Below are 13,025 nucleotides of genomic sequence, written 5' to 3'. Positions count from 1 at the left end.
CAGCTGTGATCAGTTCTCTTCTTTCAGAGGAGCTCAGTAGCAATGAATTTTAGCATCATGCCCTATCCTTTTAGGTCAACCAAACGGGAATTAAAACACTGCAATTCTGGGTTGAGTAGGTCAAAACAGAGACCACGTTGTCATTTAAGAGCAATAGTTCCAGTTCTTTATGCTAGGAATGCATTCCTTTGGTCCTCTGGAAATTTGTATACTATATATGTGAATGTCTCTCCTATTGACTGGTTTTTATCTCACATCCTATGAATGTATGTAAATAAAATTGTACATATTGCATATCTATATAAAATATCTTAAAAAAAAACACAAAGATGATGTAAATTAGAGTCAAAATAATATCTTTAAAGCCAGTGTACATAAGTTACAATTCTGTATATTTTTCTTTTGTTCTTCATAAAATATATTTACTTTGACAATAAAAAAGAAATTTTAAATTTTACAAATCATGTTATATTAATTTATGGTTTTCACTCATAAATTGGACATTCTTAAGCAATCAGTAGTTGGGTGGTAATAATTTTCTAAGTAATTTGCAATGCTCATATACTATGGTTGGCAGATCCAAGACTAAATTGAATTTATAATATACATGACTTTAATATAATGAGTTTTCCTTTTCCTTTCTAATTTCATTTATGCTTGCTTGAGACTTTAATGGGAAGCTACCCTAAATGTTACTTTCATGATCATATGGATTACTTAATCCTTCAAAGATTCAACGATTCAAAGTTCTTTTTCCCCACAAAATTTTTGCTCATTACCAAATGTTCTTATCTACCTTTTGGCATATTAAAGCTTTTGAAAAGCCTTATAATAAGCAATAATCTTTCAAGAGTCCAGGTAACATTGAAGAATCTTTGGAAAGTGCAATTAGTCAACTTTTTGGACTAACTGGATAGCTGTGAATTCATTTCTAATGTTGATATCACAGTGTTTAAGGTGTTCTTATGAAAAAAAGGTCATTTTAATCCCATACCAGACTGCAAAAGCCTTAATAAAATGCTTAGGCTGGAGGGTGCTTATAAATCAGTATTGGTTCTGAAAGAAAAGTTTTAAAGTTGCTGAACCACATGGAAGCCTGAGAGTCACCCCATTATTCATTGATCTTGTTTACATGACCTGCTTAATTGGGTCATGGAGAGTAGCATGTTAGACAAACAAACCCAGAGAAATAACTCTTCCCGAGTGAATTAGTTTCCCCATGCAGTCTTGAGTTCTGAATGGATTACCAGCAAGATAATATGTCTTTTTCCCATCTGTGATAGTCCTGAAAGCGGCCATGTGAAAAATAAGCTTCTCTAGGACTTATTCACTGTCACCATTTAAATTTTCACTTCACTGTAATCACATTGGAGTAAGTGAAAAAAGAACAGGAGAGATAAAGCTCTCCTTGTGTTGGTGCCAGACTTATCACTCCACCTATTGCATCTGTGTAATTTCGGTAATGATGTTCCAGATAATTATGCTCCAAAGGGGGGCAGAAAAATCTCTCCCTCTCAACCTTGCCAGTCCACACTGCCTAATTGATGGTACCTGTAGCATGTGCTTCCTGTCAGATCAGTTAAGATGGATAGAAATAATAGGACAGAAGCAACAGTAGCAGACAATGAATATGCTGCTTGTGTTGTTTTATTTGAATTTTGTTTATTGTTGTTGTTTAAACATGTAAGATGCCCAGAGCCACATAATTGGAACACATGTATATCTTAGCATGTCACAACTGACTGAGAATTGCTGATCCAAGAACATGTTTATGGAAGAAACAGCAGAACAACAATAATTGGATTTATGAGGAGACCATTTATCTGCATATATTTAAAAAGTATGTTAGATGAATGCTTCTTACAACTGGAGCTAATTAAGAACATCTGTCTTTGCAAAAAATTAAACCAAAATCATGGTCACCAACTTTGGAAGTTTCTACCTATAAAAACCTTTCCCAATATAGTGTTATCCACATATGGGGAGCTTGACAGATGAAAGTAGATCCTTTGATATCATTTGTTTTCATATTGGTGAGTTCTCACACAATCAGAAGAAAAAAACTGATACTAGATTTGCCAGTTAACAAAATGAGGGACAAATAGAAACCAGTCTTTCTGTCAAAAACAAATGGATGTGCATCCTATTGAGTAGCTTGAACAGCAGGTGGAAAGGACACAAAAATAACTTTGATTTCATTATAAATAGGATTCTCATTCCATTCACAGCAGTCATTGGAATTCTTTCAGAATAGTTTCTTAGCTTTTTCTACAATAAACTATTATCAAAAGTGCCTGGATTCTTATGTTTCTGATTAATTAATTTCAGTCCAGGCTATTGGGGAGAAGCCTGATAATACAAGTGAGTATTTGAAGTCATTTGGAGGTTCGTGGATTTTACTGTGACAATCCTAATATAACTCCCTGGTATTTTTTAACGTATGAAATAAACATTGCAATTTAACAAAAAGGATGCAACATGATATGACTAGGGGCTGTTTGAAATAATCAGGAGAATCAAATTCTGTATCTATTCCTGGCTGGACCGTATTATTTGTGGTTGATAAGCCAAGAGAGGGGACTACATATTTTAATTCTCCCTTTAGGAAAAAAAAGATACTAAAGTCATAGGAAAAAAACACAGCAACATCCCATTAGTATTGCATCTGCCATTGTAATTTTACATGTGCTGCGTGCCACCTCCTTTCTCCTTGAAAGGGGATTCAACAAAGATACAGTACCTTTCATCACAGCCTAGAGATGGCATCTTTCTGCTGATGTTATAAATTGCCCATAATTGACAGTGACCGGTACTTTCATTGGAAAGTAAGACCCATGGCTTGCCTTGAAATATCTTATTAAATAAGCGTCAACGAGATACGGAGGACATTTCCTTTGTGGGGAAAAAAAATCCTGCTACATTTTTAGTTCATTAAGCTGTAATCTAAACTTTTAGAAGCCTTGTAACCATGACACTATAATAGTGAATATATCACTGTATTGCCCTGGGGCTATTTAAATGAAAGATGGTGGAACTTTGTCCTTTTCAAAAGCAGCTTTTTTCTGGGATAGCTGTCCCCTTGGTCTCCTTCTCTCTTGAATTCCACGCACTATCAAAGAATGCTACAGCTGCAAAATGTTTTTCCTTCTCTAACATCCTGCTATATGTTTAATCCAAGCAAACAGGTGACTTGAGAACAAAGTGAACTGGAAGAGGGCAAAGTTAATGATTACTGTGACCCTTTGCTGAGTTATGTAAGCTGAACCCTTGATGTTTTTTAAGACAGTACACTCCAACATTGTCAGAAGTACACTTGTTTTACGTCAAGTGAGCCCAATATTTCATGGTATGATACCAATGACTGAAACTAATACTGCAGATGCTTGCTAAATGATCAGATTCAACAAGCCTTTTTTCTTTAAAATAGTGAATGTAAACAGAATGGCATTATCTAGATTTCAATAAATCCATTTGATTTCTGAGACAAGACTATTGCTGGCTTTTTCAACTGAAAGTTTCTACAGGATTGCATTTTCTAGATTCCCATATTCTTATTTTTTTCCAGGTGGCAGTGGTTATTATTGCGTCATGTTAAGCCCATTCTAGAAATTGGGGTCTGTCAGGGCTGATCTCAGCCTTTCAAAGGAGGCTAGAAAGAAACAGACCTTGCAGGGACTCAATAAGTTTTTTTTTAAGAGAAGAAGGAGAAGGAGAAGGAGAAGGAGAAGGAGGGGGAGGAGGAGGGGGAGGAGGAGGGGGAGGAGGAGGAGGAGCGGGGAGGGGGAGGGGAAGGGGAGGAGGAGGAGGAAGAAGAGGAAGAGGAGGAGGAGGAGGAGAAGACTGGACAGTCATTTGTCCAGAATGGTACAAGGTTTCCTGCTTGAATAGCGGGTGGACTAGAAGAACTCTGAGGTCCCTCCCAACTCTGTTGTTCTGTATCCCCATTGACATTGAGAACAATTAACCAGTGGAACAGAAGTTGCCTCCAGAACTTGTGGGTGCACCATCACTGGAGGTTTTCAAGAAGAGATTGGACAGGCATTTGTCTGGAATGGTAGAGGGTCTCCTGCTTGAGCAAGGGGTTGGACTAGAAGACCTCCGAGGTCCCTTCCAACTCTGTGATTCTGTTAAAATAGTCGTAAGCAATATTGCTGATACTTTGTGTTCTGCTGCTGAATTTTAGTAGCTCATTTTGTGGGACACAATAGCTTGCAAAAAAAAAGCAGTTTGGGAACTGGTTGGTTTCTTGGGTTTTAATTTGTCACCATTGCCTTGTAGGACAGAACATGTACAAGAAAGCCTTTCTTTTACATGAAAGACCACGGAACTCTCCAAGCCTTTACTTCTCAGATTCTTAATGACCTAGGGCTGAGGTCTTCAAACTTGGCAACTTTAAGACTCCAGCTAGCATGCAACTTAAGCATGCTGGCTGGAGAATTCTGGGAGTTGGAGTCCACAAGTCTTAAAGTTGCCAAGTTTGGGGTCCTCTGACCTAGGGAATCTCAGGCAAAATGGCTAAGGGCAATCTGACACCCAATAGCATCAGGAGCAGCTTAATTTTAGTAAGATTTCTGAGTAGACATACTATAGGGTTGAAGCACAAAAAGGAAAGGGAAACGTGTTTGAAAAAAAGCACATACTTTGTTATTTCTACTCTAACATTATTTCTTTAGGTGAAACATTAACAGAAATGCATTGATTAGCATAATACACAGTTTTGTCATCTCTGTGAAAGTTACCTTTTCTTTTACTGTTGTTAAGATGCCCTCTAAGCCAGAAAACATTTCAGAATAGCTCTTATGTGATGAGTTCTCAGTTCTCATGATCTCAAATTCATTCCACCTCTAGAAACAAAATGTTCCAGCAGCTGTAATTAGTTATTGATCCCAAGCTCAATCTTATGCAAATGTATTCAGGAATGTGCCTTATTCTCAGTTAGCATGACTTCTTACAGTATTTAGGATTGCAGCCTAATTAAATCAACATTTATCTAGTTTCTAGTTATGCTTTGGAGTGTTTGCATTGTTATATTATGATCTTGAATACTGCTTGGAGTCATTTAAGCTGGGGCGCTAAATAAATGGTGTTGAATCAACGAATCACACAGCTAAAATATGTTAAATTGCAGTTGTACATTAGGTGATATATATTTTGGATGTGTCTAGAATGACTGCTGAGATATACTTCACAAGATGAAGTAGATGACATGTCACAGACTGTTCCAAGCTCCCCATCCAACTGCAGCACTTAGGATAGGTTGCCATTATTGAGTTTGTCCTTCTCCCAGGTTTAAGAAGACTCTACAGTAAGATGTTTTTTCAAACTGTCCTGGTATCATCTTGTTTTTCACTGGCCAGGTGCTGATGGCAATGCCACTTCATTAAGGCCACTCTGTGCAGCATACTATTTGCTGCCACCAAGTGGCCATTTGGATTTTTGCAGCCCATATACAAAATGCAGAGTTTCCACTGGCTTTTCTGGTAGCCACCAAAATAAGTAGCCACCTTCCAGAGTTGGTACTATAAAAGTATTCAGGTCAGGCATGGCATTAAATAAAGGAATTCCCGACCATGTGAGTAATGGCCAGAAGCTAACATAATCTGCTGCTTCTTTTGGGGGAGGGCACTGGCACAGCAATTCTGTCTCCCCAGGTCATTATTCTAAGATCTTCATCAGTTTCAATAAACAGATTGCTATCGCTGCTTTTGAAGATCATTTTATGTAACGAGGCAGTGAACCCTTGGCTAAGGCACTGAATGCTAACTACAATATCAGGCAAACATGTTGAATTGATGCCAGGCATTTAATAAGCCATCCTGTAACAAAATGTAAGAGAGACATAAATACTCAGTGTATGTTGGCTGGTTTCAAGTTTTTTCAGTGTCGTATGAAAGGCAGTCAGGTAGTCGCCTTGTTTTGGATCCTGCTCTCTTTAATGAGGGCTATTTTTCCATGGACACTGTGTCCCAGGTCTCACGGCATGGAAAACAGAGAGATGGTTGGGTCCCCAATGGCAGCAAAGGAGGGCAAATGCTCTGCAAATATTATTGTGCCAAGGAGTGGCAAACACAGGTCTACCAATTCAGCCAGCAGAGAGTGTGTGTTGTGCACTGGAAAAAGAAAAAGACCCAGCAACTGGGATCCGTGCCAATTCCTACACTTGGTTCTCTGTCACTTACAAGTGGAGAAAAATACACAAATGGATCTGTATGTGCTGTGGACCAAAATAACCCCTCTACTCAAATGCTAGGCTCAATATAAATCATACAAATTGACTACAGTTTCACCTTGGGCTTGACTTGGCATAGCTTTGGACTGCTTTACAAGATGAGTTTAAAGACTTTTGGACTGCGGGGAGTAAAAGGGGAACAGGAAAAAAAGGCATGGGAGTTAAGAATAGGCCAAACATGCAAAGAAATGAGGATGTAAAAGAATTCTGCCGCAAATACCTCTGGGTTTGGAGTTGTTGTTTTTGCTATTTTTCATTCCCCAGAGGCATTTGTGAAGGAACATAACCCATCATAAACACAGCCTGTCTACCATTGGTCTTTTCCTCTCAAAAAAATTGGCTGAGGAATTGCATGGTAAATTACTAGGGAAGCACACCAGGTCAAGGGAAAAGGTTTTCTGTAACCTCTGCAGCCCTGTTCTTTGTAAATCCAATTTTATAAAAATAAAAAAGCCACCCAAACTACTTGTGTTCTGTTAATCACTTAACTCTAGGATAGCAATATTACCTCCCTATCTCCCTCAGCAGCAATCACCACCAAAAACTCTTGGAAATTGTTCTGCCAAGTTTAGCAATAGCAGACAGTTTTTAGGATATTGATGACCTTTCCCTGGTCACTTCAAGGTTTGAAAATAATTTCTGTGTGTGATGCTTGAAATAGTCAAATGAGCCACCTTTACATTCTCCCACTTACAATGTGTTGAATTTGCATGTGGTCCCATTCTGCAGAAAAATATGCAGATTCTGGTAGCAATTTGTACATAGTAGCAATGACTGAATTTAATAGCTACACTTTTTCCAGCAGGTTATTTTGTAACAAGAGAGAGGCGGGGGAGGGAGAGAGTGGGAGGGAGGGAGGGAGAGAGAGAGAGAGAGAAACTGGTCATTCTAAGCAGTACCACCAATTGAATTAAATTCAACTTAATCTTTTAACAAGAAAGCATTCAAAGGCTGCGGAAAACTATGAATTTTGTTAAATTATTACTATTGTAATTGTAAATATATTCATGCGTTCTGATAAATTATAATAAAACAAAACAAATAAAATGCTTAACCAATCCTACACGCCACTCACTTCTACAGTAGGAATATGATGCCACTCCCCTATCAAATCCTTCTTGAAAGCCCATCTTTTCCTGTAATATATGTACATTAATTTATACTGTTCATCTGCCCATCTTGTAACTGCAACTCTAGGCATTTGTTAAAACAATAGAAACAATATTAGGAAAAAAGTTACCAAAGAGAAACCCAACTAAGTAATTGACAGAGGCCTGTCAACAGACCATCACTGGTTTATCTATGTTCTCAACACAACCATGCAGTGGTGGGATTCAAATATTTTAACAACCGGTTCTCTATGACCAGTTGGGTAGACATGGCTTGGTGGTCATGTGACTGGGTAGGTGTGGCCAACTCAATGTCACTAATGTCAATGGGAGCTTCACATCAACTGTTACAATGTAATAAGGGTTAACCAGAGAGGCAGTTTCTGTAAGCAGGGCAATAAAGATTAGGCTAGAAACAACACCAGAATGTTTCCTTCCTGCCTTCCTTGCAGGATTAGGCCTGTAAAGTGGAAAAAAAACAAAAGGAGATTTCTTCCATCAACCGGTTCTCTGAACTGCTTAGAAAGTTAACAACAGGTTCTCCCGAAAAGGTGCGAACTGGCTGAATCCCACCACTGCAACCATGTCTAAGAAGACACAATTGCATTTGCTTAGACTGCCCTTTGTGTTTTTCTACACTCTTCCTTTAAACCCCCTTGTATCCCGGATCTGTTTTCTGTTAATGGGATTTTATAAAGGACCATTCTCTCTTCTTCTTCTCTTCTCCACAATCAGTTGTCTGTAGGATGCCTAGAAACCTACTAAATCTCACATTAATTCTCTGTGAAAATGACAAGTGTACATTAAGCCCTTAGAATATAAGGTAAGTTCAGGGTCTCTGAGGGAAGGTGTAGTCAACTGTATCATTTACCAGGCAGCAATTAAAAATACTGAATTCAGAATATCTCCTATTTGAGGTTGGATGCTGAGTATAACATAAAAGCAGGAAGAGCAGGAAAAAGGAAATACTATATGTCATTGAAGAGCAGGATTTGTGAAGGTAATGTTTGGTCATCTGAATCAGCTCCTTTCTCCCTTTTACCAATCATTTCCAGATTTCTGTCTTTGCAATAAATAATTGGAAATCCTCAAAAACACATTTTGAAAAGAGAAGAGTAATTCATTCACTACATCTGGCAATTAAGCAGTCATCCATTAATGTAGGCAACCAGTTCTAGATATGATAGGTTTCCCACAGTGATGGGATTCATTTTTTTTTTTACTACTGGTTATATGGGCGTGGCTTGGTGAGCGTGGCAGGGGAAGGATACTGCAAAATCCCCATTCACACCACACACCATCAACCTGCTTTCCAGCTCGATTCTCCTGTGCAGGGCAACAAAAGAAGACCCAGCCGATCAACTGGGACTAGGGAGGCAGGGCCAGCCAGAGGTGGTATTTGCCGGTTCTCTGTACTACTCAAAAGTTCTCCAGGACCTGTCAAAACTGGCTGAATACCACCTCTGGTTTCCCACTTCTAAAACTTGAAAAGCAGTCTTTATTCAGGTAGCACTGGATCACTTATGCATTTGACTCAGACCTCTCAGATGAAACAAGCTGTGCTAAAATTCACACTGCCCATTCAATGAGTCTGAAGTATTTTGTTTTTCAGCAGGTTTATTGCATCACTTACCCACTCAGGAGCACTATTTTCTTTTACATAACATAAGCCATGCTTGTGTTGAGCATTAATCTTGATTTTTATTGGGGATAACAGAGGAAGATGATGGAATATGCTTTACGTAAGAGTAGCAGTTGCTGGGATTGGTATCAGATTATCAAGATTATTACCTTCACCTCCTTATGTGGGAACCTCCTTTTGTTTATTTAGCATAAAATAACCATAGGAGTCAGGAATTAGTTCTGAGCTCAACTGGGAGCCATTTCTGGGAGCCACCCAGAGGTGGTATTCAGCCAGTTCTGACAGATTTTGGAGAACTGGTGGAGGAAATCTTGAGTAGTTCAGAGAACCGGCAAATAGGCTGGCCTCACCCCTGCTACTTCCCAGCTAATCTTCTTTTGTTGCCCTAAACAGGAGAATGGAGCTGGAAAGCAGGTTGGTGGGGTGTGGGAGGAAATGGGGCAGTGGTGAAATTCAAATTTTTTTACTACCGGTTCTGTGGGTGTGGCTTGGTAAGAGTAGCTTGGTGGGCATGGCAGGGGAAGGATACTGCAAATCTCCATTCCTACCCTACTCTGGGGCCAGTCAGAGGTGACATTTGCTTGTTCTCTGAACTACTCAAAATTTCCATTACCAGTTCTGCAAACTACTCAAAATTTCCGCTACCAGTTCTCCAGAACCTGACAGAACCTGCTGGATTTCACCCCTGGAATGGAGATTTTGCAGTAACCTTCCCCCAGAAGTGGGCAGGGAATGGGAATTTTACAGTATCCTTCCCCCACCATGCCCACAAAGCCATGCCCATAAAGCCATCCCACACCACAAAGCCATGCCCACTGAACCGGTAGTAAAAAAAAATTAATTCCACCACTGGATCAACCTCATCTAAGGTGTCAGGCAGCTGTTAAGAGAAATACATTATCTAACTAAATGTACAGAAAGCAACATCCCTGAGCTTTTACATCAACTTCTCTGACCCAATTGTTTTGACTATGAATCTTTTCTGGTTGCAGTGTTTTATGTTGCAACTGAGCCAGCTCACTTTCGCCATCCTAAATTGCTAAACCCATATGATATCCACGCTTTTTGAGAACTGCAATACCACTGGTAGGATGACCTTTGAACTGTTTTTAACTTTTGCCTTGCATAGCAGATCAGTGAATATGACTGTAAAGTTTAGAGATTGCAATCAACCAACACAGATTTGTTATAATGTAAATTGTGTGTAATTAACACCCACTTTCTTCAGAGAGATAAGTAATCTAATGACAGAATGCAAACGGCTATAAAACTGGCCAAAGTATTTATCTTGTAAGTGAGGTGAAAAGTACAATCAGAATGCTAAAAATATAAGGCTTAAAATGGGTATGGAGAAGACTGTAGGAAGGTCTAGAATTGCGTTCAATAAGAGTCATTTGAAAGATTAGTGATTCTCTCAAATGCTTGCTGCAGGAATGAGTTTGAGGTTCATGTTAAAATCCACATGGTGACTCATAATTCTATAATGTAGGTAAAGCTTGACAAAAGGTTAAGAGTTGTTGAGTAAACTGATTACCACAAAATATGGCGATAGATTTAAAATTAGATATTATTAACACCAGAGACATAGATATAATAGAAATAATAGAAAAACATACTTTCTTTTTTGTTGAAAGATTTGAGGTCAAGTTGATATCAGGGTTCAGAGGTTACAATTCTGATGTTCTCATTTCTAGCCATCAGAACAATATCATCTGATCGCATGGTATGTGGAAGCTTACATGACCCCAAAACAACCATTATAAATATGAACCAATTGCTAAGTATCCGAATTTTGATTGTGTGACCATGGAGATGCTGCAACAACCATAATTGTGAAAAAGTCATAAGTCACTTGTTTCAGTTCAGTTGTAACTTTGAACAGACACTAAAGAAATGGTTATAATCAAGGATTACTTGTAAAGTGATAGTATATTGAACATTTAGTTGCTTTGCATTATAGTCTAATAAATATTTCTTGACCATTGCATAAAATCTTCACTAGGCAAGTGAGGTAGCCTGGTACATCCATGCCTTTAAGGGATGTTTGCAGTCAAAAGCTGTACTATAATCAATAAAGTGGAACCAGACACCTTTCTGGGATTTCCTTGTCTTTTGGATGTGGCCAATGTGATCCTGGTTACATGGTGGCACAGGGGTTAGAATGCAATACTGCATGGCTAACAGATTGCTCACTCCAGCAGTTCGATTCTGAGCGGCTCAAGGTGGAATCAGACTTCCATCCTTATGAGATCGGTAAAATGGGGGCCCAGATTGTTGGGAGCAATATGCTGACACTGTAAACCGCCTAGAGTGGGCTGGGTTATCAGTCTAAGTGCTATTGCTATTTGCCTCTTTGGAATGCAATTTACATGTCTGGCAGTTCTTGTATCTATTGTTGAAGCTTGAATTGCAAAATCTTGGGCATTATTTTACTGGCATATGAGCTGAACATGTGTTCATTGGTTAGAACATTCTTTTGTATAACTCTTTTAGATTTTGGAATATAAAACTCCCTTGGTGACAGCTGTGTTTTCTATACCAGCTTACAAATAACTAATAGGACAATAAATGACACTATCATCTTGAAAGACTTGAAAGTGTTAGGATGATATTTTATCAACACCTGCAGCTTGGTTGGCAATTTTTTTTTTCTAGAACTCACTTTACTTTCCAAAGTGCTTGGTCCCAGTTCAATAATCAAATCTCTGAATGAATCACTGATTTGGGAATATTTTTCTCGTTCCATATAGTTGTGGTAACAGAGGTGGGTTCCTACCAGTTCGCACCTATTCGGTAGAACTGGTTCGTCAAATCTATCGAACCGGTTAGAAGAGGTTCCACCAGTGGACCCAGAAAGCAGGCCACACCTACAGAAGAGGTTCCAAATTTTTTTGAAACCCACCACTGGTCCTTGGATATGATTATTCTACACTATCATGCTCATATTTATAAAACTCAGTGCCTCTGTGAAAGGTAAGGATGACTACTGCGTTTGTGGTGCAATCAGAACATTGCGTGTGTTGAAGTTGTTTTAATGCAAACCAAACATGCCTTTTAAAAAACAAGTTGACATTATATTCTTATGCATGCCAGTGCTGTGTGTGAGGTAATTTAAGGTGGTTCTGACAAGTGTCGTCGGCATCTTCATATCCGGTCACATGGGCGTCAAGCCACTCCCATCTGGTCACATGGGTGGCAAGCCACTCCCACAAAGGAGGCCACACCCACAGAGTAGGTTTGAACAATTTTTGAAACCCACCACTGTGTGGTAACCTTCCTTTTTATCTTCTTTTCTTCAATATAACGTTCAGGTTTTCCAAAATCATCTTGTCAATTAAGAGTTCAACTTTTGTTTCCCCCTGTATTTAGGCAGTTTCTTTTCAATTCAGGTAGAAAGAGCTTGTTTTCAAACAGATGTTGCTAGACTGCTTCAGCTACATCATCAATTAGCAATCTGAAAGTTGTGGGTAAGCAGGTAATTGCCGGGTGCTGCCCCTTTTATTGGATCTTTTAGTATCAAGTAAGTTTTGCCAGACGTTAGCTGGTCTTCAATTTCAACAACATGCAGTCCTCGATTTATGATCACAATTGAGCCCAACATTTCTGTAAAGTGAGACATTTGTTAAGTGAGTTTTGCCTCACTTTACAACCTTTCTTGCTGTTAAGTGAATCACTGAGGTTGTTAAGTTAGTAACAAGATTATTAAGTGAATCTGGCTGCCCCACTGACCTTTTTTGTCAGAAGATCACAAAAAGCAATCACATGACTTTGGGTCACCTCAATGGCCATAAGGCTGAACTAGTTGCCAAACATTTGAATTTTGATCACATGATCATGGGGATGCTACAAAGGTTGTAAGTGTGAAAAATGGTCATAAGACATTTTTTTCAATGCCGTTGTAACTTTGAACAGTCACTAAATGAACTGTTGTAAGTCGAGGACTACCTGTAGCTGCAGTATGATGTTCAATGGCTTGCCAATGAGTGGGTGCAGACTAGTCAGATGTTTCAATCAAATCCCATACAATTTATCTTCATCTGATTCT

This window comes from Thamnophis elegans, chromosome 2 (genome assembly GCF_009769535.1).
Source record: "Thamnophis elegans isolate rThaEle1 chromosome 2, rThaEle1.pri, whole genome shotgun sequence".
NCBI classification, from domain to species: Eukaryota; Metazoa; Chordata; class Lepidosauria; order Squamata; family Colubridae; genus Thamnophis; species Thamnophis elegans.
Note: the sequence above shows the minus strand (reverse complement) of the source record.